We start from the raw sequence: 27,502 nt of genomic DNA, 5'->3' as shown, positions 1-27,502 counted from the left end.
GGGACTATAAGAAAGATGGGGACAAAGTTCTTAGCAGGGCCTGTTGCAATAGGACAAGGAGTAATGGTTTTAAACTAAAAGAGAGCAGATTCAGACTAGATGTAAGGAAGAAATTTTTTATGACAAAGGTGGTGCAACTCTGACACAGGCTGCCCAGAGAGATGGTAGAAGCCCCATCCCTGGAAACATTCATGGTCAGGTTGGATGAGGCTCTGAGAACCCTGATCCAGCTAAAGATGTCCCTGCTCACTACAGGGAATTGGACTGGATGGCTTTAAGGGTCACTTCCAGCGCAAACTATTCTATAGTTCTATGATCTAAGGTTACAGTGAAGCCGGCCAGCGAGTGCAGCTGGGCACTGCCTTTCTCATGGGGTAGAGCAACGCATTGCTACCAGCATTGCCTGCCTTTGATAAATTCAGTGGTCTGTAAGGCATGCAATACCCTAACCCTGCACGTAAAATGTTTTCTTAATGAGTCTATGGTTTGGATGTTGTTCAGGTATAATTCCCAAGGTCAAATCTTGTTTTGCCATAGTTATGACATTCTCCTTTGCATAAGCAAGCTGTCCACACAGGACTTTTCCTCTTTTTGTGAAGCATTGTACAGGGGATAATTAAAGCAGTCTGTTTCTACAGCACGTTCTGTCTGTTTCTTCTTTTCGTTATTAGATGTGATGACACATTTGCCTATGTGGCTTCCCACAGATGGCATGGAAATTTTGTGATCAAACGGTAAGAGTAAACCAACTGTCAGCTCTGATCACAGCTTCCCATATTGCTCTGCTGGTGTAAGAATACTGTTTTAATAAACGGCTCCTTCTTTCTAAAGTGGTACAGTTTGCAGCAAGGAGGGAGTTTGAGAGTAAGATGTCTAATTCAATATTAACAGATTCAAGGCTCTATTAAGAAGTTTTATGTTCAAACTATAGCCTTTATTTACAACACACTTTTAAAAAGTCAATATGTGAAGAATTATCATTCCACTTTTTTTTTTCAAAACAACTGGTCTTTTAAAAGCTCAGAAATTTAATGTAAATGTTTTAAAAATATATATAAAAATCACTGAAATATTTTATAGAAATATGCTCTTTGAACATCTAGAAACATATTTTCAGAAGGCTTTAAAAGTCTTTGATAAAAACAAGAGTTTAATTTTCCTTATGTTGTTTTTGAAATGTATATCTTTGAACCAACTTTGCTAAAATTATCATATTTGTACAATAATAAGAAGTGAACATTATTAGAGAGTGTGTTTAAATCCACAAGCAATTTTCACGGCAAACTGAATAAAATGCAAAATAATCTAGGTGGTGAATAATTCAAATGTTGTGAAAATTCTGACTTCACAATAATCGAGTGTAATATAATGCACATACACAAAGGAAAAAAAAAGAAAAATCTGACATGTTGCATGATTTTTTTTGGTTTCAAACAGAAAACTGGTTTGTAGGGAAGGCAGATCTAGGTTAGAGGTGCCCAGTGCAGTGCTAATGCAAGGCATATACATGCATGGCACTGACCAGCTCACCTCAGCCTCCTCTGAACAGATCAGACTTGCCTCAGGGGCAAGCGAATTTGGATCTGACATTTAGGATCCTAAGCAGGATTGCGGCTTGATAATTCAGATGATGACAGAACAGCATAAACAATGCAGATCAAACATTTATTTGCGGTTTTAGCTTTTTCTGCTATTCCCAAATTATCTATGAACAGAATTTGATTTTGACAGATTTGTTCAATAGTCAAAGTAGTCAGAACACATTCCAGGATACGTCTTGTTTGCAAATTATTTGTTTTCAGTATGGGTGTGTATTCAGCTGTTTGCTGAGTATCATCCTCTGCTGCTGGTTGGAGAAACAAAAGATTTTACAACAGAGAGAAGAGAAATCAAACTTCCTCACATTAATACACACTTGCATAAGCAGCAAGCGGGCTTCTGCCTGAGGGGCCAAGCTGTCACTTCCTGGCAGAGAGCTGATGGAGGCAGCTGGGACTGGTGGCCTTCTTCCCTGGTTCACCTGGATCCCTGAGCCACCTGGACCCCTCCCTTTCCTCACCTTAGTCCTTCCCCTAAATGTCCCGTAGGAAGTTATGCACTTAATCCTCTTAAAATATCCCATGAGTTTTACACCATTCTCCCCCCACACCCCCCAAATTAAGTCACACATGCCTGCAGGCAATCAGCCTTTTGTTTGCCTGGGTTGGCCAGGGACTGGGAACCTCTCCTTGACCCACCTCAGTGGGCTTCATCCCAGGGACTGTGGTCTGCTCCGCCTCCTTGGATGGTCTTGGCGTAGCCGATTTGAGGGCTCTGGTTTTGCTTTCTTTACCAGGACTTGTTGGTTCATTTGCTGAGTCCTTGGCGAACGAACCTAACCGAAAGGTTTGGGTATCCTCTGGTCTTTCCATTAGCATTGCACAGGGAGGGGGAACCTGCTTCAGTGGGGCAAGTGGTGGAACCAGCCAGTGGTCCAGGTTTGGCAGTGGAGAGGGGAAATCCCTCAATATGAAACCGTGGTGCTGAAAGCTAATCCCAGGCTGACACTTCCACACTAATCAGATATTCTCCCATCTTCATGGCACTCTCAAGAGACTGATTAAATGGAGGGATCAATGGATGGCTTTGCAGTAATTTCACACTCAGAGAGGATTCCTTTCGCCTCTCATTATAATTAAAATAACTGACATTTTTCTATGTTAATAAGCTACTTTTATTTCTTGGTGGGGTTTGTTGAGGCATAACGAACTCCAGTATGGACTGGTTTGCTAATGTATATTGTCCTTTTTAGTTCTATAGGTACAGATGGTTTCTCAATACCACATGAAAGATCAATTTGACTAAGATATGGTATTTAGTATTAGAATTTCTTATGCGCATATTAAATAGTATTTTTAAAGGTCATAGCAATTTAAATTGTGATCTGATGAACCTTGCAGTTTAGTGCATTATGCATTAGATGTAAGTATTTTCAGATTTTTAAGTCAAAGACATTAAAAACCATTATTTTATAATCTTATTCTGAAATTGTTGTTTTCTATACTAGTGACCTTTAGAGCTTTTACCTTGGGCAAAAGCGATGTGATTTACTTTTATACCAGCTCCTATAATCCCCTCGGCTGTGGGGGATGCTGTTCCCCCACGGCCCAGTGCAAAGAGAAGTAAGATCACAAAAAATATTTGTGAAAGAGTCTGGACCTGAAAATACAGCGTGCCAGTCTTGTTTTGGCAACGCAGAAATAAAGTGTCTGTCTTTTAGAAAAATCAGATCAACTTCCTAAGGGTCCTGTTAAATTGCTGAGTGTAAATTGCGATTGGAATTGACTGTTAAAGATCTTGGTTGAGCAGGTTAAACATCTGCTGGATTTATTACGGTGTTATTTGTACTTCATCTGTAACTGGTACAATTAAACCAATCACAGTAAGCGAATCGAATCTAATTTACTCTCTAATGGACCAAAAAAGAACGAATAAACACAGCACTACTAGATTGAAATGATTAAGCATGTCTCTGAGGTATTTTTTTTCTATTTCAACATAGAAGAATCACAGTGTTTATGCTATAATTAATCACAAAGGAGTGATGTAGACTAGTCTGAACATTCATTCATTTTTCATACTGTTTCATAAAAATGATAAACAAAACGTGTGAATGCAATGAAATAAATTCCAGTGAAATTTGGTATACTTATTTATATAACTATTTACCTTATATGTAAGATCATTATAGGATCGATAAAGAGAGACCTATTTATCAAATTGGATGAAAATGTGTTCTAATTTTTCACATTACCAGGCTTTTTAAAGACAAAATTCAGCACATGTGTAAATAGTTGCCTAATATGCACATGTCACGTTCAGGTTCATTAGGTGACCATTAAAGTTAAAGTTACACAACCAGGATTAACTTGATATTTGATATTTTAAAAGTACGCAAAATGGAACTGCGGGGCCCATCTGCCCTGCACTAGATGGAAGCTGCACACTGTTGAGTCTGGAGTCTTTCTTCCCACCACCAGGAAGAAAACCTCAGCTTACAGCTGTTTGCTTACACTGCCAGCTGGAAAGAAGATTTAGTCTAAAATAAGTAAGCTAAATAAGAAAACTATTTAAAGCATTAATAAACAGAACACGCAGCTTGATTTAACCATATTGTATGGAAACAACCCATTCTTTTGGAATGACCTGCTTTTTTGGGCTGGTGTGATGCCATTAGGTTTTCATGTTCCAGAAGGGCCATTCCAGAATGGCCCATTTATTAAATGATTTCCTTCAGTGCCTCTGGAGACATTTGATCACAGCAGAGGGCAGCTGCAGTCCCCATGGAGTTGCTTTGCACCCCATTGTTTCTCATTGCACCTTTTCTATCATCCTTCACGTATGTGCTTTTACATGAAGCTATGATTTGGCTCTTCCACTCCAGGAGAGAAAGAATATTGTCGTGTATGCATAGGTTGGAAATAACAAATACATGGTAAATGTGAGTGTATTTTATTCCATGTTGAGGCGCCTTTGAAAATGTCAATGTTCTGCAAGGACTGAGAGTTTCTACAGCCTATTAAAGTTCTCGTTTGTCAGGACTTTGTTAGGGCACCTCCAGGGCAGAGATATAAGGAAAGTTAGAAATGACTCAAAATCTTTTGAGAGGAAGCATGTTGCTCTGGAACTTCTGAGTTTACTTGGATATTTACCAAACAACTGAAGATAAAAATAGCAGGATTTATACTCTAAAAGCAGTACTTTTCACAATTGAGGCTATCATCATTCATCAAATTATTTACTTACTTAAATAGCAAATTCGCAGTGACAGTTTTCAGTCTGGTCTTGTACAATATCTAGTGTGAAGGAGTCCTGGTCCACAGCTGAGGCTTCAGAATAACATAACCATCAGACATACTATGTTGCTATAGCAAATTTACCACTGTCTTGGCATAGCTCATAGCGCATATTTTTATCAGTCAGTACCGTTCCCAAAAATATTTTTCCAAGTGGGGCCACCAAGATGAGGGAATCATTTTCACCCATGTCAGCATGTGACTCCTGACCCAACCGGGAGGTGAGCTGCAGCTTCTTGCTGCCTCAGTGAGCTGTGCAGCCCTGCAGAGGCATTGTGCTTGTTGCCAGGTTGCCCAGAGCAGCTGTGGCTGCCCCTTCCCTGGCAGTGTTCAAGGCCAGGTTGGATGGGGCTTGGAGAAACCTAGTCTGGTGGAGGGTGTCCCTGCCCATGGCAGGGGGTTGGATTAGATGATCTCTAGGGTCCCTTCCAACCCAAACCATTCTGTGATTCTATGATTGTATATTAAAAGATTCAGCCTGTGCTAATGTCAAATATAGACAAAAGTTTGGATTTTTAGCAGGCATAAAGTGAATGAACTCAGCATTAATTCTCAGTCACCTGTCTGTGTAAACATGTTATTCACACATGTCCTTCCTTTGCTTGGGTTGCTGCTGTTGTATAACACAGTCCTGATGACAAGCACCAGACTCCCTGGGCCTTTGTACCATGCATATTTTATATCAGGAGTGAGATGCACACAAGCCTGCTGGATAATCTGCAGATCTTTTGCAATAGTCTTCTCTTCATAATGTTTTATATAAGGAATTGAATCAACAAACCTATTCCTTAATATTGTCCAACCACCTTTTGCCTTCAGTGAGTGACTTTTGAGATCAACAATCCATGGAGTCAGCTCAAAAGATGCATATACACTTCCTTGCTGCCCTGGGATAATTGCTGATGCTGTGCCATTGGCTATGGACTGAATCATCTCAAGGAAAGTGAATCCAGCACACAAGATTTTCAGAGCTGAGTGTGGGAATAGATGTTGAAATAAAACATCTGCCTACAGATTTCTGTTTCTTTGATTTTTATTCAGGCTTACAGCTGGGCGTTAAGTAATGTGGTTCTAAAACATATGTAAAGGACAAAACAAGCTGTTTATTTTCAAAGTGGCAGACCAATTCAAAATTACAATGAATAATTTAACTAGCATGATTAATAATTACTTTCTCTTAAAAATATAATGAGTTTGGTTTTGATGGGTGGATTTGATGTGCCAAACCTAGCAAACATTGTTTTTGAGAACCGCTTAAAAATACCCTAACTAATCACCTGGAAAATAACTGTGTACCAAATGAAAGGGACAGGAGCCGCCTGAGACTGTGGATCATAGCCTTCAGTGAGCAAGCTTTATCTAGCAGCAAGACAGTGAGAAAACATCTTTCCAGAGTCACAGCACCAAATTCAAAGTATCTATTACTGGGGAAGTCAAGGTGCAGATATGCAAAGCAGTTTAAACACCTACAAATAGATGAAGGATAGGGTTGAAAGACAAAGAAAGCCTAGAGCTGTAGCTGGAGAGGGGCTGGAAATGGGCTGCCAAAGCAAAAACTGCAAAGATGGCTTTGATGTGAGGCATGGTCAGAGGCAGATGATGGAAACAGCAGCTAGAATAGGAGAAAAGGCTTCAGTGAGATGTCTTCTGCTCAGAAACAAGGATGTAGAGGTGCTCAATGTTTATAGCATTTGCTTTTCATGAAGATTCCTAGAGATCACCGTATCACTTCTTTTATGCACTGCAACTGCATGACAACTGTTTAATATGGTTTAATGCGCATGGTTTTACTCATGTGTTATGGCAAGGCCTGAAGTAAGGTCCCCCGAGCTGAATACTGTCTTTACAGGTTTACAACATTGCATTTTCTCCTATGATCTCTCCTTCTGAACCTAAAAACCTCCCCACTGTTTTTGCACCATAGGGAACATGTACCAGGCAGGATGTTCATCCCTGTGTGCTGTACAGATTGGAATTTAGCTGTGTCTGCTGGGAAATGAGCTTGATGTGCCTCATGCTGGAAAGGACTCAGATCTGAACACCAGACTAGTTGATAAAATGATGTTGCTACTGACTATGTTTTTTAAAGAAACAAAGGGAGCTGGTCCTCTGTACCCGAAGGGATGATTTAAGTGACAGTGTGTTGGTCTGAATCTCACATATGTTTTTCAAGTCTGGGGCCAGAGAAGGAACAGATGTCTAAATCTGGAAGAAACACTTTTCCCTCTTTAGCACTTCCTATTGACTATTATAGGGTGCCCCCTCGTTCAGTAGTGATTTCCATTCCTCTAGTTCTCCCTGTGCATTATAAGGACACCTAACCTGCCACTGGGACTTTAGTGGAGGAGCTATGCCTCTGACATAGGGCTCTCCGGTGAGCACCTCCATGCGCGGGGACTGAAAACCCACAATCGTAGTGAGTATAGGGTAGAGTTGCTGTCAGGTTCAACCTCAGCCTTTTCATCTCAGCTCTTTATAAATGTGCTTAAGAAAGCAAGGTTGGTATGGAAACGGCCACTCACAAGGGAAAAGTACTTTATACCGCAAGATCCTGCAGGAAGAACATGGGTCAGGAGAATGAAAAAGAAGGAACACTGTGAATGACTTTTTGTTTGCGGGTATGACCTCTTCAGAGTTATGCATAGTCTCTTGGTAGGTATTGCTATACAAATTAGCCTTCGTACAGACTAAAGAGCTGTTTGAACCACTCTCTCAGCTAAGTCAAGAGTGAATAGATACTGGAGTGCTAACCTGGTGTGATACATATGTTTCACCTTCATGAAAGTTTTGCATTTTGGAATCTGACAAGCCACTTATGTATTGCTAGCTCCTTTGGCAGCAACAGTGCAATCAGGAGGAGGAGAAGCCCTCAGACAAGGACATCGAGGGGCCCAAGTCTATAGAAAGATGACTGAATTATAACATTGTCAACATTAATGCTCACTGTCTTTGCTTATTAGAGGCATCACAGTATCTGCTATTACTGAAGCAACAAGACTTTCAAAGCTGGGAAGGGGATACTTTTCTTCACGTTACATAGAACTTATTGTTATTTTGAAGCTGCCATGATTTCTGTTTCAATTTTATTTTTAAAACAGGAAATACTAGTCATCCATTCTCAATCTACAGCATCTAAAATACTCATCCCAAATCCCCTTCAGGTTTAAGTGCGTGGTGCCATCTTTGCCGTGCAACCTGTGGGCTGGCTTCCCAGCTGGCTCCAGAGCAATGCATGAGGGTTTTTTGTTCCCCTGCAAAGCCAAAGTGTGTGGGTGGGACTGTGCTCTTCATGCCAACTCCACCTTTGCAACCCACACGAAGAGCTGAGGTCAACGTAGCACAAATGCAGACAATCACCTGAACAAAGAGTCTTTCACGGAAGCCACTTTTCCTTGGAGGTGCCACTCGAGGGCACAGAGCCCCTGGAGCTGCAGGCTGTGCCAGTCCCCCAGCCCCACCTTCTCGCTCCTACCCTCTAGCAGCCCTCAATCATCCCGATTAACCCAGGGCTCATGCATGTACCTTACCCAGCCCAGGCAGCCAGCAGTCTGAATGCATGGCCCCAGAGCAGAGCCCACTGTGGGACCCTCTCCTCCCATACCATCCTTACTGCCAGGTGCTGCCCCCTTCCGTATCCTCCTTCAGCTCTCCCTCCTGCTCAAGGCTGCTGAAGATGGGCATTCATAATTAGTTTTTAATTTTAATAAAATCCATTCATCCATTCTGTGACATGGATCGTTTAGGACTTTATAATAAACCACAAATTTTATTTTAAACAGAAATAATTTTATAAGTGAAGTGCAGAGTGCTGTCAGTTTTCTCTCCTGTGGCTCATCTACAAAAGGATTTGGGTGGAGATATGAGAGGGTAGACCAGAAACTTCTTCAGACTGTGCCAGAGAATATAAAACTAGGAGGCAGCTGCCAAAAGGTGGCAATGAGACAGTTAAGAGAACCGTGTGGTTGTAGAGATATAAAATCCTAATGCCATAGAAATAGCATTACTGAAAAATAAATTTAAGTTATGAGCACATATTCAAAGAGAGCTTGAGGAAAGCAGGAAAACGGTATTTATGTAAAAGAAGTAAGTCCTGTGGTTGCAGAGTTTTGAGAAGCTTCCAGATGACAGGACCATTTATTGGCCTCAGCATGTGATCAGGCTTGTCACAGACAGGTTAGCACATCACTTATCTGCGCAATCTCCTGGCTATCCTTCCTCTATCTTTTTCTATACATCTAAGATTCAAACTGACCTTTACTCTAATTCTGAAAGGACTGATTGTACATACCTTACTGAGTAATTGTAGTCTGAATATTAGTATTATAGACAGCATGATTTAAAATACCCATTTTGATAATACGATGTGGATACATTTGGATTACATATGTCTCCTTATGTAAAAGAGATCTTCTTTTAGTAACACATTGTCTGCTGCATTTGCCTAGCACCCCCTACCATATGCTCCTTAAAACAAGCTGTTGCATTTCAAGAACTGTCTCTAGTAATTAACAGGAAAAATATTGTATTTTTTTTCTGAATAAACCAGAAGACCTTGCATCGATTAAGATTTATTTTTCTCTTAGTCTAGTTATTCCTGTAAGCCATAAAATCATTTCCTTCTGTTCAGTCCCTCACCTCCTGCCTGCCAGTTCAGCTTTTAGAACCAGCCCCCCCCCCACTAAATACAAAGCAAGATTTTCCCAAACATCTTTTCATCTCCCTTTTCATTTTGTCTCTAAGCTTCTTGAAATTCTTAAAAATAATTTTCTCTGAGATCTCCTTTTCATCTCTGTTTTGCTCTCTTCATTCTTGTGCGTGGGTCTTTCCTCTCTTGCTTCCAGAAACCTATGTCTGAACCAGTCTCAGAGCTGCTATTTGCATCCCCTTGGACCTCTTTCTTTTTTCTGGACCAAGAATTAGCTTTCTTCTTTAATTCCAGAAAAATTTTGCCTCTATGGCTTTCTGTTCTTCCAATTAATCTCCCTAGTACTTGATCAATAAATACACTAGGTTGTACGAGTCTCTGTTCCCTCTCTCCCTTTCAGTCACTGTAACATTCTAAATCTTCAAATCCTTTTCCTTTCCCTTCAGCACCTCACTTCTGGCCCACATGATTTGCTTATTGATATCTATAGGTGTATTATGTAGATACATATCCATGAGTCTCAGAGTCCCTCAACTCTGATTTCCTTCTTCCAGTTCCTCTCCTTTATGGTCTGTCCAATATCCCCTAGATGCTCCAAAGCTTTCTTAAATCTGGAGTGGTGGCAGCTGAGAGAGCTGTCTGTCACTGTCAGAACTAGACAGCTGTGACAGGGTTTTTTTGTGACAGTTGGAGGTTTGTTTGACATCTAACCATCCAAAACTCAGAAAACAAGACAACTGTCCTAAGAGAAGAATGATTTTCAACTCTGGATGCCTAGACTCCCCTTCTTCAAAGATCCTTCCTAACTTTGTATTCTATTGGTTTTAAATGACTTTCTATCGCCATCATATAGAAACACCTTTCTTATAAACCGATAGAAAAGTTCCCAATAAAATGAGGAACCTCTTCAACCAGAGTTGGTTTTGTTTAATTTGTGGGGATTTTTTTTGGAATAGGACCTGAAAGTGAAAAAGTTGTTTGAATGGCAAGCTTCCTCTTTGGTAAAGAAGACTTTTTCAGGGGTATTAGGGTCCACCACTTGAATAAAGCTGTTGTGATGTCTTATAGGCTGATCTTAATTTTGGCTTTAGGTATTGTAATTCTATATACAGGTCTATCAATTACTTTGGCCTGGTCTTCAATCTGAGGACAAAGTTTCCTAGAAAGTGAACAGGGAAAAAAAGGTGTTCTGAAAACCCGTTCCTCATTACTCGCTTATCTGGGTTTCACAGGGTCCGACTGAAGTCTGAAGCTGTACACTGTTCACCGCTGTAGGCTGAATGCCGTTGTCCTGGTTTCAGCTGCGATAGAGAGACAAAAATAATATTTGGAGAACACTTTGAAGAGATGTCTCTTTTTTTGACCAGCACAGGTTTGGTCTTGCATGGCTTAAGAAAAACTAAGCCAGAGGTAATCTTCTATAGGCATTTTGATAGTCTAGACATCGTAGTGGTTTCCTCAGTTGATAGTGACATTTTTGTACTCTTATTTCAAGAAAACTTTCTTTCAACCTTGACAACTAGTTTGCATGCCTCACCTACCCAGACAACTATGGGGCACCCCCTCTCAAAAGACTTCTGTCTTTCACAATGTTTCCTTCAAGAAAGTTGGAAAATCCCTATTTCCTTTAGGTTGAATCATCATTTAATTTTGGCATGCAGGGCCTTTGCTCAGTTTACAAAGACAGTCAGGTGTCTGGACCAAAATCAGCAGCAGTTATACTCTGCCTTACGGGGAAAAGTTAATTCAACACTTTGATGTATCAAGCGATGATGTGACTCCTCTTGGGAGTCCTAAGTGATGGATTTGCTGCTTTTATAACAGCAGCTGTTTCAGATATGTGTTACCAATTAGGAAATCATTTTCCCATACATCGAGCCCGTAGAACATATGGTATGTTGAGGTCCCCATAATCAAGTTCATACGCATCCTCACCACTGATTACTCCCTAGGGAACTTAAAACTCTGCTAAATACAGTGTGTGGACCCATACATGGGCCTGTCATCAGGACTGCAGGAGTAAATCCTGACTAGTACCGCCTGCAGCTACCTTGCCAAAATCGCCCTCTTGTGAGATGGCTATAAACACACAAAAGTTTAAAAAAAAAGTTTTATTTAATATCATCATGGAGATTTATTTCACAGTCTGTTCATGGCTTTTTGCTCCCTCTGCTTTCCAATTTTAAACTCCAAATAAGAAGAGTTTTCCTTGAACTTTGTTGCTAGGGAATACCACTGCTGTATATTACACCCTGCACTAAGGCGTGTGATAAAGGAGGCGTCTGCATCTTCAAGCCAGCCTACAGGCCTGAGGTGCAGATGCGTGATGGTTGTCTTTTACAACAGCATCTTGTGCATGTACTGTGTGGCTTAGAGGGCCAGACAAACTGCCAGACAACAGTAACATTGCACCACAACATGATAAAAACAAATTAAGAGGAAGATCTTAGCCACACACTATGGAGAAGCATGACAGTCTAGGAGAGAATTATTTTATCTAAGCCAGGAAAAGAAAAGGTTTCTCGTATTCTGTGCCGAGAAGCAGTCGTTGCGCTTTTCCTATCCATTCCTGTGTCTGTGTCAAATTGACAGCTGCTAGAAGCTGGTTGAAGAGGGGGAGCTGCTCTCCTCCACAGCTCGGGAGAGCCTCCAGACCAGCTGGTGGAGAATCTGCAACCTGCCACCACCTGAGCGAGGTCTGCCCACAGACTCGTCGGAAGGCTGCCTCCTTCACAGATACATATTTTGCCACCTGACTCAAAACAAATCTCTGCTCGGCGCATGCTTTTTAACAGTCAGCTTTCATCACTGCTTCCAGATACCATCTCCCTTCTTTGCAGCCTGGAGAAGGATGGTGGACTGGGTGATTTCCAGAGGAGTAAATGTTAGCAGTGCTGGGAGCAGCTTCCCTGCATTTGGATGTGATGGTAATGAAACAAAAATGATGTTGCCAAGTATCACATCTTTTTCATATCTCCTGTAATATATAGTGTTCTCTAAAGCTTCAGTTCAGAATATCATCGCAAGAAAAATCTAGCTTGTCTTTAATTCTATTGCATATAACTGCATAGAAATACTGGGGGAAAGTAAGTTTCAAACAAAATTTTAAAAGGTCTAGAAAGCTCAGTGTATTTTGGTGTTCATTTGGTTTGGGTGCTTTGGTCTAGTAATGAAATTTATGGCATTTACAGGTAATCATAGGAACTCTCAAGGGAGCAAAGTTTGTAAGAAAGAAGTAAAGATTAATGACATTTTTGTGAGTTTTTATGTTGCTGGGTATGACTTCTTATCTGATCTTTTAACTCTAGCTAAATAAATTTTAAGCTTTTAAGATGTTCTAAGTTAAGTTATTTTAATTTATTTTAATTTTTAAGTAGTTATTTAACTTATTTTAAAATAAATTAAATTATTGTCGTTTTTAAAAATCATGTTCAAGTTCTGACACTTTTTAAAAGCACTGATACATGGATATACACTGAACTTCGTCTTTAAAATAAATTGTACTGGGATAGCAAATAGTGCCAGTAATGATAAGAATGAACACCACACCCCATAAGTGGAACTGTAACAAAAAACAGGTATTGGCAGTCTCATGTACCATCAGTACGGAAGTGAGAAATGTCTCATCACTACCCTCAACTAGGTACATGGAATTTACTTCTTCCAAATTCAACTACAAAATACAGAATTCTCATTTTGCCTGTGAATGTGTGGTTACAAGAAGTGCATACTTGTGGCAGATGCATCAGACATTCAAATCAATAAAGACCAGCAGGAAAGACACATTAAGAATAACTTCTTATTGTGGAGTTGATATATAGGACTTTCACAGAGTCAGTGGTATAATAAATACATAGGTCAAGCAGGGAGACCTTCCCTTTTTCTTTTTCTTCTTTTCATTTTTTTATCCCCATCCTTGGAGGGCAAAGTTCAAAAAAGTGCGCTGTTCACCAAAAACAACCATATGCACTCTCAGTTCCCTGCAGTGAGAACCACTGGGCTGTACCAGATGGAAAGGAAGCTCCTTTCTCCATGTATCTATTGAAGGACAACTTCGTTAATTTCTTTTCTGATCTACATTATCTAAATATTTTTAGCTAAACATTCTCTTTTATTTATTAATTTATTAATTTCTTTTCTGTTTTACATTATCTAAACATTCCCTTTTAAAACTGGAATGTAATATGAACATCTGGGAGTTCCTGTCTTTGTCAGGAGTATGTTTAAAAGACTACTGGCTATATTCTCGTGTATGAAGTCTCACATATACAAACTTTGATGCTGCTTCTCTCACAAATCATTTGTACCTTGAGCACACTGCATTTTAAGAGGTGCAACTAAAAAGATATGTTTACAGTATCCTGTCTCTCTCTCCCACAATCCCTCCCTTCCATTGATCTTAGAATAAAAGCTCTGAAATCTAGCAGAATCCTTGGTGTATGTATCCTTGGTATATGTATAGTTCATTGGGGCACCAACTGATTGCTGCATTACAAATTACTACTAATAAATCATTGCAAAAACTCAAAGAGTTTAATTGGAATTGGAATAATGGATCTGCTCTAGAAAGAGTGCATAAGGGTTGAAATTGCACTGCAAGACTGGCAACAGTTTGCCTTTAATATTAATAGATTAATTAGACAGTGCATTTGAGACACGATTGCCTGCAAAAATGTTCTTCCCAAACTGATGCAGTGAACTCAACAGGATGAAACTTTGGTTGTCAAGGGTTACTCTGTAGATCTTTGAAGAAATTTATTTTTATTATAACTTACAAAATATCATTACTTGTTCAAATGTGATTAAGAGTTCTGTGAATAGGATATTCTGAAACAGATTCAAGATGTATAATGTTAATGCTCTTGAAATAAATCTTATAACATGCCTTCTTAAGGTAAAGATTTCCTTTAGTCTTTCAAGATCCATATTACCCCACAAGAGATGGATTTTTTAAAAAAAAGTTTGTTTTGTTAGTGGTTGGAATTGCCATAATCTGAGCAAAAACTTCTATGGCAGCAACAGGTCTATGTAGAACTGCCTGTGTGAAAAAGAACACAGAACAAAGGAAACAGCACAAAACTTGATTCTGAAGTACACAGTGGTACGGTACTGCATTAGTGCAGTTAGGAGAGGGAGCTGCCGTTCAGGCTAATTGGTGACACACTCTCAATGTTGGAGTGACGTGTTTGAAAATAACTGCACCTGACTGCAAAACACAGCACTGGCAGCATCTGCCAAGTACCAACGCTGCTACAAGAGCCATTGCAAACCTCACAAAAGCAGCATCCCTGGCTAACCTGTGCCAGAATATGTAATCACACGTTAGAACTATAGGGAGGACTCCATGCGTCTGGACTGATAAGATGTAAACCTAAGATCTTTGATTTCTGAGAATTTCTTCCTGCTGCGAGGTGTCACACGGGAGTAGATCATTGTCCAAAGAAGCAAGGGGCAATGAGTTTAACTTGTAGCACAAAAAGCTCAGGTGATGCAGCAAGTTAAATTTCACAATGGCAACGAACCAGCAAGGCAGCGGGAAGCAGTGGATGCAGGCCAGGGCATCTCTGGAGCTGGGGAGCTCTGAGCTCAGCTGCTGCCCACAACAAAGGCAGAGCTGGTCCTGCTGTGAGGGAGAAGGAAGGGTGCAGATCATGTGTCAAGACTATTCCTAGTTTTGCTTTTACATCACTGTAAGTTATTTCCTTGTTCTGTGTTCTACCTTTCCATTTTGTATGTACATCTCAACTATATGCTGCATGTAAACTTAAGCAGTGTCCTATGTCTGTATAGTTATTTGGTCCAGTTAACATGAACTGGATTATAGAATTGGGATGCACAGTTTGATATTGCAAAATGAAACAAAAAGTACAAAAGTGCAGTACTACACTGACATGAATTTCTTTGCAGGATGAAATCCTTAACCTCTAGCCCTAAGGAACTTGCTCTCTTCTATTTCAGAAGCTGTCAGAGCTCACACACCTTATAGTCAATTAATAATATGCTGTTACATATAGTGAGAAAAAAACTAGCAGGAGTTGATTTAATCTAATATGATGCAAGCTTGTCTTAGAAATATTCCTAAAAGGCATAATATGAAGGCATGATACTTGAATAGCAAAACAGCCAGAGACAGACTCTATAGCAACAGGGCAGCTGATGATCTGCCTTCCCCAGCTGTTAAGCTGCTGTTTTGCTAACAAAGTGTCTGCTAACCTCACTCACCAGACAAGATTTTATTAAAAATGAAAACAGCTTAAGTGAAAGTGGAAATGCCTATGCAGATGTTTCAAACAGCAATGAAAAGATTACTGAATTTCATCTTTGATCTTCAAATTACCAGTTTTAATTAACTTAAGGGTTAGTAGAAAAGATGAGGGAGAATGAAGTAAGAAGGCTACCAAAGCTGCTGTGTTTTCAGAAAGAACAAACATATTGCCTTCATGATTTTAGGAACTACTTGCAGAAGTCTCTGCAGATGGAGATCAAGTGTGGGTCTTGATTCCAGATGCATGCAAGCCATTCAGCAATGCGTTGTCCAGCTCAAGTACTCGGGCCAGGTCTGCTGAGGTATTTAGCTCTTCTGAAATCAATGGATTTAGAGTTGCTATAGATCTTTATACATCTCTGTGTAAGTTTTGTGGCTGACAACATGGCTAGGGAAAATAGGAAATATTATTTTAGTTCCATACTTCCTCAGTGGCCTTGGACAGACACATGTTGTGTGCCATCTCCACCTTAAAAAAACAGTATTTCATCCTAACTCCTACAGATGTGCTGGGAGGGTAAAATCTGATGGTAGAGTTTCGGTGGTCTCAATAATTCTTGGCAGCAGACAGATGTTCTGGCTGCAAAAAAAAAAAAAAGATAGCCCTTTCATAGCAGGATGAAACAAGAAAAACTCCAAACACTGAAGAATAATAAAGTGACTCCGCCTCAAATAACTACTAGCATTTGGGGTGCTAAACAAGGCAGTGGGAAATGCAGCCTGAAATCCCCTATGTGCTTCACGTAGAGCAGGGAAGGGAACCATGGCTTCTATACCTTGGATAACCAATTCTGGAGAAAGAAACTTCCTTTCCAGTTAAAAATTCTGTCTAAAACCTGAAAGATCTTCCTCAGGGGAAACTATATGCTTCGCCTGTAAGTGCTGGTTTTGACAAATGAGAGTTTTCAGATCAGATTGTGTGGCTGAAATGCTCCAGTCAGGTCTAGCACTCAGCTGGTGTGCGATGGAGCCCACCTGTGCAGACCCCTGGAGAGGAGCCTAGGTGGGGAGTCCCGCCACCAGCAGAGTTCACCTCAGTGTCACTGGAGTTTTGGGTCCCCTTTGCTTTCTCACTTGTGTTATTTCATTGGAAGTAATGCCAAAAACAAAGCACAAAGATCTAATGCAGCAAAAGAGGAGGAAACTCAGGATCAGAGTCAGTATGGCCAGTGTGTGCTTTGTCCTGATACAACAAGGGAGGTAGATAGTCCTATTGTCAAAGACACCAAGTAACTAATTTATTTTACATGCTCTACTGGACTTTTATCTACCCAGTAAAGGATTAACTGGTAATCTTCCACCTGTTTCTAAGGGATGCTGAGCCATGAGTATCTTATACCCGCTCTAATGTCACACTTGAGTGAGAGTCCATCACCATTTAAGTTATACTAATAGGATGCTGAGAATGAAATCTCTGCTTTTTGATTGTGTAGTGCTCCTCCACATGTATGTCCAAAGGTTGGCTACTGATGCTGTGATGAGCCTTCAACTCTCTTGGGTGCCACTATGATAAGTACATAGCATAAATGTCTGGACTGATAAAATGAAAAGTTAACAAACTGATAAGGTAAAATCAATCCTGAAATCACAGCATGGTAGCCATGGCAATGGGCAATTCAGCTTCTGACATACACTATATGGAAAATTATACTTTTTTCCTTACCTTGCCACCTACTGACTTTGGTCTTAGACTAAGGTTGTAATTTCTGTTTGCTGTGGGTCCACTTTTTCCTTCTGTTTGTACAATGCCTAGGACAGGGACTTCTAAATTGTAATGTGTCCTCCTAGTTATGCAAGATTGCTACTACAGGATTGATAACAATTATATAGCCAGTCTTTCCAAGAAGGAGGGTTATACTTGTTATCAGGCTGCATGAAGAGAATAATGAAAAGGTGACTGCTCTTCCTATATTGTGTGAAATGTCTAAAATGGCCATTATTTTCTTATTTAATATACATGTAATGTTATCTATGTAATAACATTCCAAATAATTCCAAAAGCATCGAGACCCTACATTAATTTCGCCTGTGATCATAACATTAGCAGCAGTGCTTCTTAATAATTTGAATATTCAAATAAAAAAATGGCCTGTAACTTCAAATTGGCAATGCGTAGGATAAAACATGTCCTCACCCTGAAGCGACTGATTTAAGCTTCCTTAAAGCAACGCTTTCAAGACTGCCTAAGATTTTCTTTTTCCATTTCTCCCATTCTTCTTGCTAATGTAACTGCGCACCTAGCCATATGGGTAGCATAAACCTTTTCATATAGCTGGTGTGCTCTTCCTGCACAGCTGAGAAAGAGAATTTGGAAAAAGTCAAATTATGATGCTAGTCCTTTCCAGGGAACCAAGCTCAGGCTTTAGCTCTGCAGCTAAGGCTCGTGGAAAGGCAGGGGCAGAGCATAGGTTTAGAGTTCATGTTTAGATCTCTGTACACCTACACTCTCAACTCCATTAGTAGGCTTTCATGAGCACCAAATTTAACCAAAAATTTGAAAAATCCCAAAGTCTCTGCCAACCAATAATAACGAATGCCAGTATTTTGATACATGAAGCAGCTGGTATCTCCTATTAATATTTCAATTAGCAATATGAATGCTAGTTATAAATATTTCTGTGCACTTTGGGAATTTACAGTTGGAAGGCTTGGCTGGAGAAGAACTGGAAGTATTAGCATTTTCTGACACAGCCCAAATACCTCTTGAAGCAGCAGGTGGACAGGATGCTATACGGGTACTACTCAGGCATGTGTTCATATTACAAACAAGATCCCAGCATTGGCTGCAGCTAAGATTTGGTATTGATTCCCATTTAAGCTCCTCTTTTTCTTGCTTATAACTTAGCAAAGCTGTAAGTGCTCATAAGTGTTCTGTCTATGACTTTCTATTTGGAGAATAAATTTGTTTCTTGAGAATTCAGCCAAAAACTGTTTGCAGAAAAGCTGTCTCTCTCTCACAAGTTAATGCATCTGAGGGGCTGAAAACTTCAAGTGCCTCAAGCAGCAACATAGGGGAGCCAGAAAGCTCCATTCATATGTGTCAAACTTTTGCCCAAATTGCAGTTTGAAAATTCACTTGGCATAGGATCAGTAGTAGTTTATTAAAATTTAGTTTCTAAATGCCCTGACAATTTCAATCATAATATGCATACTCTGGCATGTGTGAGTAAACTGGGAGCCTACAGGTAAGTGAAAACGGAGATGAAGAGGTGAAGGAATGAAAATGGGACCTGAGTGGGAAAGGGTGAAATTTACTGATGAGGTACGAACCAGACTGAAAAAAGGTCCAGAGTCAGCAGGCGTGTGGGAGACTGAACCCCATGGAGGAAACCAACCTGGGAGAGAGCCTGAAACTGGAGACTGGGATTGTCCAGGGGAAGAGACGAAGAGGTCACATTTCCTGGGGAAGCTTCACCTTTGACTTTGCCATCCCCCACATCGTGAGTTAAACATAGCAATGGCACGAGGATCTTTGGCCAACCCAGGAAAGTAATGGCCTTGTGGTAGTTACATAGTTTTCTTGTTTGGATTTTCTTTTTCCTTTGACCAAAACAGTTGTGTAGCTATTTCGTTTTACCTTAAAAATAGAACTAGAAGAAGAGATCACTCCTGCCGTTGCCTTGCTCTTCCCAGCAATCCCCATCTCTGATGGCAAACGCTGTTTCCTGCTCCTGTGCTCCCTTCCCCCTCTGCTAGATTTGCAGTCTGATTGTGTAAAGGAGCATGTGATGTTTTATATCCTGAAAACTAATGCAGAGGTGTTAGAAATACTGTCATAATAGTTTGAAGAAAACTGCTAGCCTTTCCAGAAGGAGAGGGGAACAGCAGGAGGGTTTTTTTTGATGTAAGTTTAATTATAATAGCCAAGTAGCTCAGCACTGTCAGAGCATAAGTTGCAGCTCCCTGTTTACGATACACCTGCCAGGAGGAATTTCAGATTCTTTAAGATATGTGTCTAATAACTGGTGTCAGTCCCTAAAGGCTCAGGCCTTCTGCTCCATATCCTTTTCCACTTCAACTTCTTTTTTTATTGAACTATGAAAACACATAGCAACAAATCCTTTAAAATTAATAACTTATGCAATGAAGTAAGATTAATGAAATGCTTTATAAAACAGCTTGACCAGTGACAAGGCTAAATGCTGCAGTTCACAAGTTCTGAACTTAGAAATTCACAAAATAAATCATTTCTGTTTACTCACACTGGGTTTATGCAACTCAAACAGTAACAGTAACCTTCAATGGATGTGCAAAGATTCAATGGAAACAGAACAAAAGAGCCCACAGATGGCACTGTATGTAATTCTTTAATAGTCTTCACTAATTTTATTTTTTTAATTACCTAATTTTTCAGGTCTATTTGTGAATGCATCAGTGGTACTCAATTTAGTATGTGATACAATGTTTTTTGATGCCTGTGAGTATCATGTCTAAAACTTTCAAGGCCAGTTTTAGCACAGCTATAATAGCTTGAATGAAGTCTCAAAATATTTCATATCCAGAAGCTGCTGCTTTTTTCTTCTCTCTCTGCTTTTTCACTGACTATCAAGATTATTGCAGGAACACCTCCCAGGCATGTTACTGTAGAACGTCTGGTAGGTGTGTGATAGTCTTCAGCTGTGGCTGTTGTTATTGTAGGAGTGCTGGGCAGCAGTTTTGGACTGTGTTATTGACTGTGTGCCAGTCTTCAAATCTGGTGCTAAATGTAGATGCCTGTTGTCAGCGGCACTATTCCCTTGAGTATCTCTTGCAGGATTAGCTATTACGTGCGTGACGCTACACAAATTGTACGGCTGCTGCAAAGCTGAGAGTAAACGCTCTGGAACTACGCTCTGAGAGCCTGCAGTGTGCTTTGCTTAGTTTTAACCCTGCTCTAAATCGCAAGGAGCATCTTCTACCAAGATACTAGTGCTGTAAGTCACAGCTTAAAAGACAAACAGAAGCAGGATCAGGCAAAACTCTCCAAAACGAATGGCAGGTTTATAGTGTTTTAACTATAGCTCTGGAGAAAAAAAAAAAAAAAAAAAAAAAAGGGAAGGTTGGAAATGGATGGTTCCTCCCACAGACCTTTCCTGGTAATGCTACATCTCCTGGAGACCATAGTACACAAAGAAAGCCTGGGTAGAGTTGTAAACTGGCTACTTTTCCCTGTTTTTCTTTTCATCAGCAGTTTCTAGGTTCTCCAGTTCGATTTCCTCAGGTTCTCACCCACTTCTGTTCAAAAACAAAGTGTGCTCTTCATGGACAAGAAGCATCCTTCTTCATTGGTCACTGATGGAACTGTAATGTCTCCTGAACATTAATAAAATATATGCAAAAATCAGGTCTTTTGTTTCTAGTTTTGTTCTGCCGAACATTTCAGCTGTGCGCTTCAACATATGCTCTCTTGAAATCTGCTTTTCTCTTCCAGATAATGTACCCACCTGGTACATCCCTGAACACCTTCTCCACTTGGAATAAAATAATCTGAGTTTTAATTCTGTTACTATTTTTTAGATATTGCCACAGTAGTATATCTAATACCTAAGCGAGATATTCCTGGGACAATGTATTTAAACACAAATTATTATTAAACAACTAAATCCATTTTTAGACACCTAAATGAGATACCTAATTTCCAGGAGTGCAGAGGTAAAAGAAGTGGGTTTGAGCCTTCCTGGAAATCAGGCCAATACTTTTATTTATGTATCTAAAAATCTAAAAAGGAACCTAACTTTGGATGCGTCCGGTTGACAGTACTGGCCCCGCAATTTCCCCCTGAAGTTGGAGAGATGTGGAGGATGAAATGGGGATACTCAGAGAATAGGAAAGAGAAACACATATTTTTCTGTCATTCTGGTGATACTGCCATTGCCTTTTCCTACCTGTTGATATCACTACTGTAGCACAAATACACTTTGTTGTCTGTTCCCAAGGAAGAGACCCCTAACATCAGCAGGGAGCCCTTGTGCCAGTGGCCCTGTGGGAGGGGAAGAAGAACCCCAAGGAAAGCCACAGCCACTTTGCACAAGTCAGCAGACCTACAGTTGCACTTCATTACCCTCTTAAATCAAATAGTATTTAGGCATACTAAATCTGATGCAAACAGTCATTTGGGAAAAGAAACAGATGATTGTACGGCAACTGTCACAAAAATCCCTAAGTTTTCTGATTGAATTTAGTAAACAAAACCTAAGCTTCCCCTACTTAAATTCAGACTACCGTTTAGCAGAACCAGTGCTAAGATTTTGCTGAGCAGGAAGATGCTATTGCAGCATGCCAGTGCCAGCGGCAGTGCGTGGCAGGGGGCCAGGGGCCCACCAGACCCTTCCAGGCACGATGCAGCCCATGCCAGTACAATGGTGAAGAGACAGCCAGGGAGAAGCAGCCTTTGACAGCCCATGCTGCCTCTTTGTGACCCACTGGCCCATCCAGTGCATGGCCACCAGCGATGCTTGAACCTGATCTGAGAGGGCAACAGCGGCTGTGCAAAAATGTTGCTCTGATTCATACTATTGGACTCGTTTTGTGCCAGAAACGAAAGGTAAGAAACCAGGCGGTGGGGCTGAGCATGATGAGGGTGGGATGGCAGCTGCAGACCCACTGGGAGACAGTGCCCAGTGTCCCATAGGGCTTGGCAGGGACTACTAAATCTGCCCCCCGCCCCCAACATCCCCTGTTTTTTTGATGAGGTTTGCAGAAGGAGGAAGTGAAAATCTGAGGAGAGGTTGGAGGGAGAAGGGGAAGAAGCAAGAGATGGAGAGAAAGAAATGATTGCAGGTGCAGGGGAACATCAATGAGACCAGAAATCAGAGCAAAGCTCATACAGAGGTGGAGTTGGAGGGGGTGAAGCATCACAGTAGAGAGACAGAGGAGAAACGAGGAGAAGTGGTCTGAATGCTTATGCGTCTCCCCTGGTAAACAGCAAATCTTAACAAGGCTTTTCAGTTACTACAGGAGCATGAGCTTAAGGATCAAGAGCGAAAAACTGCCGTTTTACATGATTAGTAAGTTAACCCCAGCAGCTGCCACTGCCGCACAGTGTTCAGAGATGGAGTGGTCAGGACAATGTCAGAAGCAGCAATGCCAGGGGTGCGCAGGAGATGCTGGAACTGCTCAGTTGGGCCAGCACTCACGGTACCCTACTCATTTAGAAAGTGATAGTGAGAAGACATTTACTTAAAGGCTGATGTTTAAAATAACCACTACATGCATCAACTTGTACTAGTTAATAACTGTGCCAGGAAAATGGAAGGTATTTCTAGCAGCCAGATCCTCAATCCAAAAGCCTTGACATGCGAACAAGCTACTCCTAGAATAACAAGTTACCAGAAGGCAATGGCTAAATTCAAAATTGCACCAGTGCGGCTTTAGATCAGTTTAAAAATACATCTAATTAAATCAAGCAAAACCTCCATTTCTTCCAATTTATCCAAAAGTCCTATAGACTTAATCTGAACTGATTTGAATCCATATGAACCTGCTTTAAATACAGCAAAGAAATGCCTGAAGGACAGCTGGGTCTTGTGTCTGCCAGGGGCAGAAGCACACAAATGAACCTATGAGATGCTCATGACCAGTGAAGTCAGGTAAACAGGAATGTTTTTCCTTAAGGTTGCCGTCTGTATGCTTATTTGGCTGGGAAGATGGCCCTCAGGACCCTGAAAATGAGGTGAAGTGGTAGTGGGTCAGAGATCTGCACATGCCTGATGCCTCCATTTGTATGCTGATGGTTTTTAGCTGGTAGCCATGTTAAAATAGACAGACTTTTTGGAGAGTAAAAAAAGCAGTAACAGAGTTGAAGAACATTGTCTTTTTTCATTTTGTTGGCTTTTTCACACATAGTATTTTCTATGACTGTTTCAGTCTGTGAGAAAACCCAAATTCTCCTTATTATAAATATGTATGTTTCTGAAGGAATACACATATCCACTATAACCTTCATTACGATGCTTCTAATTAACCAATCTGCTTCACAATAATGTATCTAGCTGTCACCAAAATCAACACTTTTCAGTTATTAATAGATTAAGGAAAGAATGTTAATTTCCTCAAGCTTCATTTCATTTGGTCTCATTACTTTGCAAGCCAGATGGTGGCAGGGCCAGACCTGTCAGCTAGCACCAGGAGGAAGAATACACTAGCCAAGAGCCAAGCTGCAACACGCCCAGCATCTGAAAACCTGCTCTCTGGGGCAGCTGCTTGCAATTCCCAGGAATTATTCTGCAGAGAGCAGAAGAAATCATGAATCGATCTAATTTTATTTGGTTTTTCTCACCTCTCCCCCTACAATACCTGACATCATCTCTAAAATAACGGCAGTGTGTGCCTCCAGGAAGGAGGTAGCTCTCCATTCATTTCAGGTGGCCAACTAATTGCCTTTTTCCTTATGCTGATGGATTTTACCATCTCTTCTGAATTGGCTGAGGTGATGCCAAGTTGGAAGAGATGCTGCTATCTACATCCAATTTGCTAGAGACTTTCTTCCTGCAGTGTAAGTCTTAGTCCTAAGAGAAAAGCACCTTGTCACGCTGATCAGTCAAAATGTGTGGCATGTTTCCAGGCTTAAATGGCACTAAAGCTCAGCAAGAGAAGTTCACCTCCATTTACAGCCTGGGTAAAATGGTTCTTACACTGAAATTTTAAGAGTTGGGTTTTTTTCTCCTCTTGGAACTAAATTAAAGAATCAGGGGTTTTGAAAGAGAATCACCATTAAAAGTTCTGAAAAAAAATAAGACCATCTGTTTTTCACAAAACCTCTCCAGGATTTGTACTTTTAATCAAGAAAAAAAATGAAAAATTTCAATTTGACCTGAAACTAAAATTTTAGAAAGATTTCCTCAGGTTCCTTTTCTCTCCTTGAAACTGTACAGGGAGGGTAGTTCAGAGTAACCTAAGGCTGGGTCAGGTTATCTTCCCATAAAGAGGCAGAACTAAACATACCTAGGCCATTCTGGAAACTTTCCACTGGGAATTCTTCCATCTCTCTGGGTAGCCTGTAACAGTAGTTTTCTATTGTTATAATTAAGCAGGTTTTCCTGAAGCCAAACCTAAATCTTCTTTGCTGCAAATTAAGCTAATGTCATCTTATTCTTCGCCATGCTGAGTAATTGATTACTTATCCCCTTTAACGTGCTTTTTGTGTATTCTAAGACCGTTAATGTTTCCCTACTCTAAATATTGTCTTCTGTGTATTAAAAGGATGTCTTATTTACAACAACCTCAAATTTTCTAAGTTTCTTTTCACTCTTGTTCCTCTATCCTGGATTTTCCTCAATCATTTTTTAGGTCTTCCATCTTATCAGTGCATCCATGACTGATTTTTTTTCAACTTGTTCACAGATGAAGAACAAAACTAGTTTGAAGTGAACTGGAATGTTTATCTTTTCCTAAAAAAAAAAAAAAAAGAAAGAAAATTGTGGACAGTTTCCTCAAAAAGTAATTTTCTGTTCTTTTACAGAAAACACCTTAGATTAAAATATTTTACCTTCCCAAAACTACTATCTCATTAAATCCCTTACCATAAATGTAGAAATGGTAATATTTTTGTGAAACATCACAGTGAAGAGACTCTGAATGGGAGTAGGGAACAAATATACCATAGCATGAGGAGACCTGTGAAGAAAAAGTACCTGTTCTGGCCCTCCTTTCTTTGCTCCTTGTTTGGCTGTGTGGAGGCCATTTTGCAATTTCCTTGTCTGTCCAAAGGACAGGATGAGCAGGGCAATGCAGGCAGGACCTCCCTGGCCCCATCCCACTGCAGCCAGCAGCCTGGAGAGGGAGCAGCCACAGAGACTGCTGCAAGTTGTTGAACAAGTAACAGTAAAACTAATGGCAGACAGAGATAAAAAATGATCTGCTGGCTCTAATTATAAAGTCAGATCATACAGTTTAAATATAAAAGGCTTTCACACAAACTCATGTGTATTATAGCTGTATGTAATTAGATATTGTAGAAGACATAGATTGATAGTAATGAAGGCCATTTTAGAAAGGCCAGCTAGAATTACCCAGAAAACGAATCGAGAGAGGAAGAATAGAGGCACTGATGGGGAATTTATCAGAAAAAAAGTCCTGTCTTTCATCTGAATAATACTGAGGGAGGGGAAGCAAGTAGCAATATCAAAATGGTAATCTGCCAAGATACAGATAATAAATCCTATAGTTTTTAGGAAACAAAATGAGCTCCCACTCCTACCACACATAGTGAAAAAGAACTATTTATGCCACTATGTACAAAAAGTAGGTGCTCCTGCAACTTTGTTTTGGCGTTCAAACTCTGTTTTCTCATCAAAGCAGGAGATGTGAGGTTTAACACCTAGACTGCTACATTTGTTAAAGCTGAATTTATTTCAGTAACTTACATGCTTCCTTGTTGGAGAGACTGTAGAGAAAGGCAGGGTGAGCAAATGCAAAAAAAGGCCAGACCTTCCCTGGACCTCTCAGTCTTTGCCAAGGGTCATAGGTCTGGAAGGTTTCCCAAAGCTCATATGGTCTGTTCATCATCCCCAAGGCAAAATTAGTGATAATCATCCCATTCCTGAGAAAAAGCTAGTTTTATTTGTTTAATTTGCTCTTACAGACCTCCAATAGTGGAGGTGTTGCAGATTTCCTTGCCAATTTATTCTTATCCATTTTCACATACACACACAGTACATATATTTTAACATGTGCTAAAACTTTCTTGTAGCAATTCAAGTCCATTATTTCTTTTCCTATTTACTCCTGCATAGACTTCTCCCTTCCTCACTGCAGTTGTGTTGAGGACAGTTATCATTTATTCTTTCGTTGTCTGGGTTAGACAATCCTTGTTCATTTGTTCTTGCCTCATACATCCCATTTTCTAGGGCTGGATCATCCTTGACACTCAGCTTATGATCCGTGTCTAACATTAGCTTGAACTTGGTCTTCTCAGGGATGCATTTATTTGAAGTGCAAGGCATGGTGGTGAGGCTAGTTCAGTCAGGGATTTTGCCTCAGGAGATCTTGGCTGTGTCTAACATCAGGGTAGATGAAATTTCTTCCCTGAAGCAAGTTGCTCATCCTCTAAATGCCTCATTTCCTTAAAAATTAGTGCCATGATTTACTTGTGCTCCCTACAGGGTAAGCTAAGAAGAAAACAATCAAGAAACACAGGATATCTGCTATGAAAACATCCCCCATTGCTCAACCAGTTTGCTGCCTCTCATTGTGTGAGGGGAACAGAGGCATTCAGGGGTGGTCAGTGGCAGAGGTGAGTTGAGGTGCTGCATTAGCCTTAGTCTCCCATAGGAAGTTTGCAGCCAATTAATATTACATCCCACTAAATGATGTTTGTTTGGGAGATCTCATGCCCAGCATTCCAGTTTAATAGTACCAATAATGAAAAAGTTCTGTATTTAAGATTCTCCATTTCAAAAGGGATTATTTTAACTGAGGAAACTAAAGACATCAAAATAAGTAAAAAGCATCAGAACCAGCATGTAAGAGGGGGTTCAGCTTTCTTTGCATCTGAGACACAGAAATGTCTGAAATGTGTATACCAGCCTAGAGGTAAAAAGCTTGGAAAGAACAGCTGCAGACCTGAAGGGAAATACTAGGGCCAAGCAATAAGACTCTAAGCAAAGGAGGAAGTGATCAATAAAGAAAACTAAGGTGTTGGAAACTACTGAAATAGAACGAGACCCTCCAAAAAAATGAAATTGAGATAGACGTGCCAAAGAAAATGGAAAAAGAAACCCCAAACCCCCACAGTAAAGTATTCCTATAATTATAAAAAGTAACAGGAGTTGTCTGCAA

Source organism: Leptosomus discolor, chromosome 6, assembly GCF_034619465.1.
Source record: "Leptosomus discolor isolate bLepDis1 chromosome 6, bLepDis1.hap2, whole genome shotgun sequence".
NCBI lineage: Eukaryota > Metazoa > Chordata > Aves > Leptosomiformes > Leptosomidae > Leptosomus > Leptosomus discolor.
The sequence above is the reverse complement of the archived record's forward strand: the minus strand, read 5'-3'. Positions refer to the sequence as shown.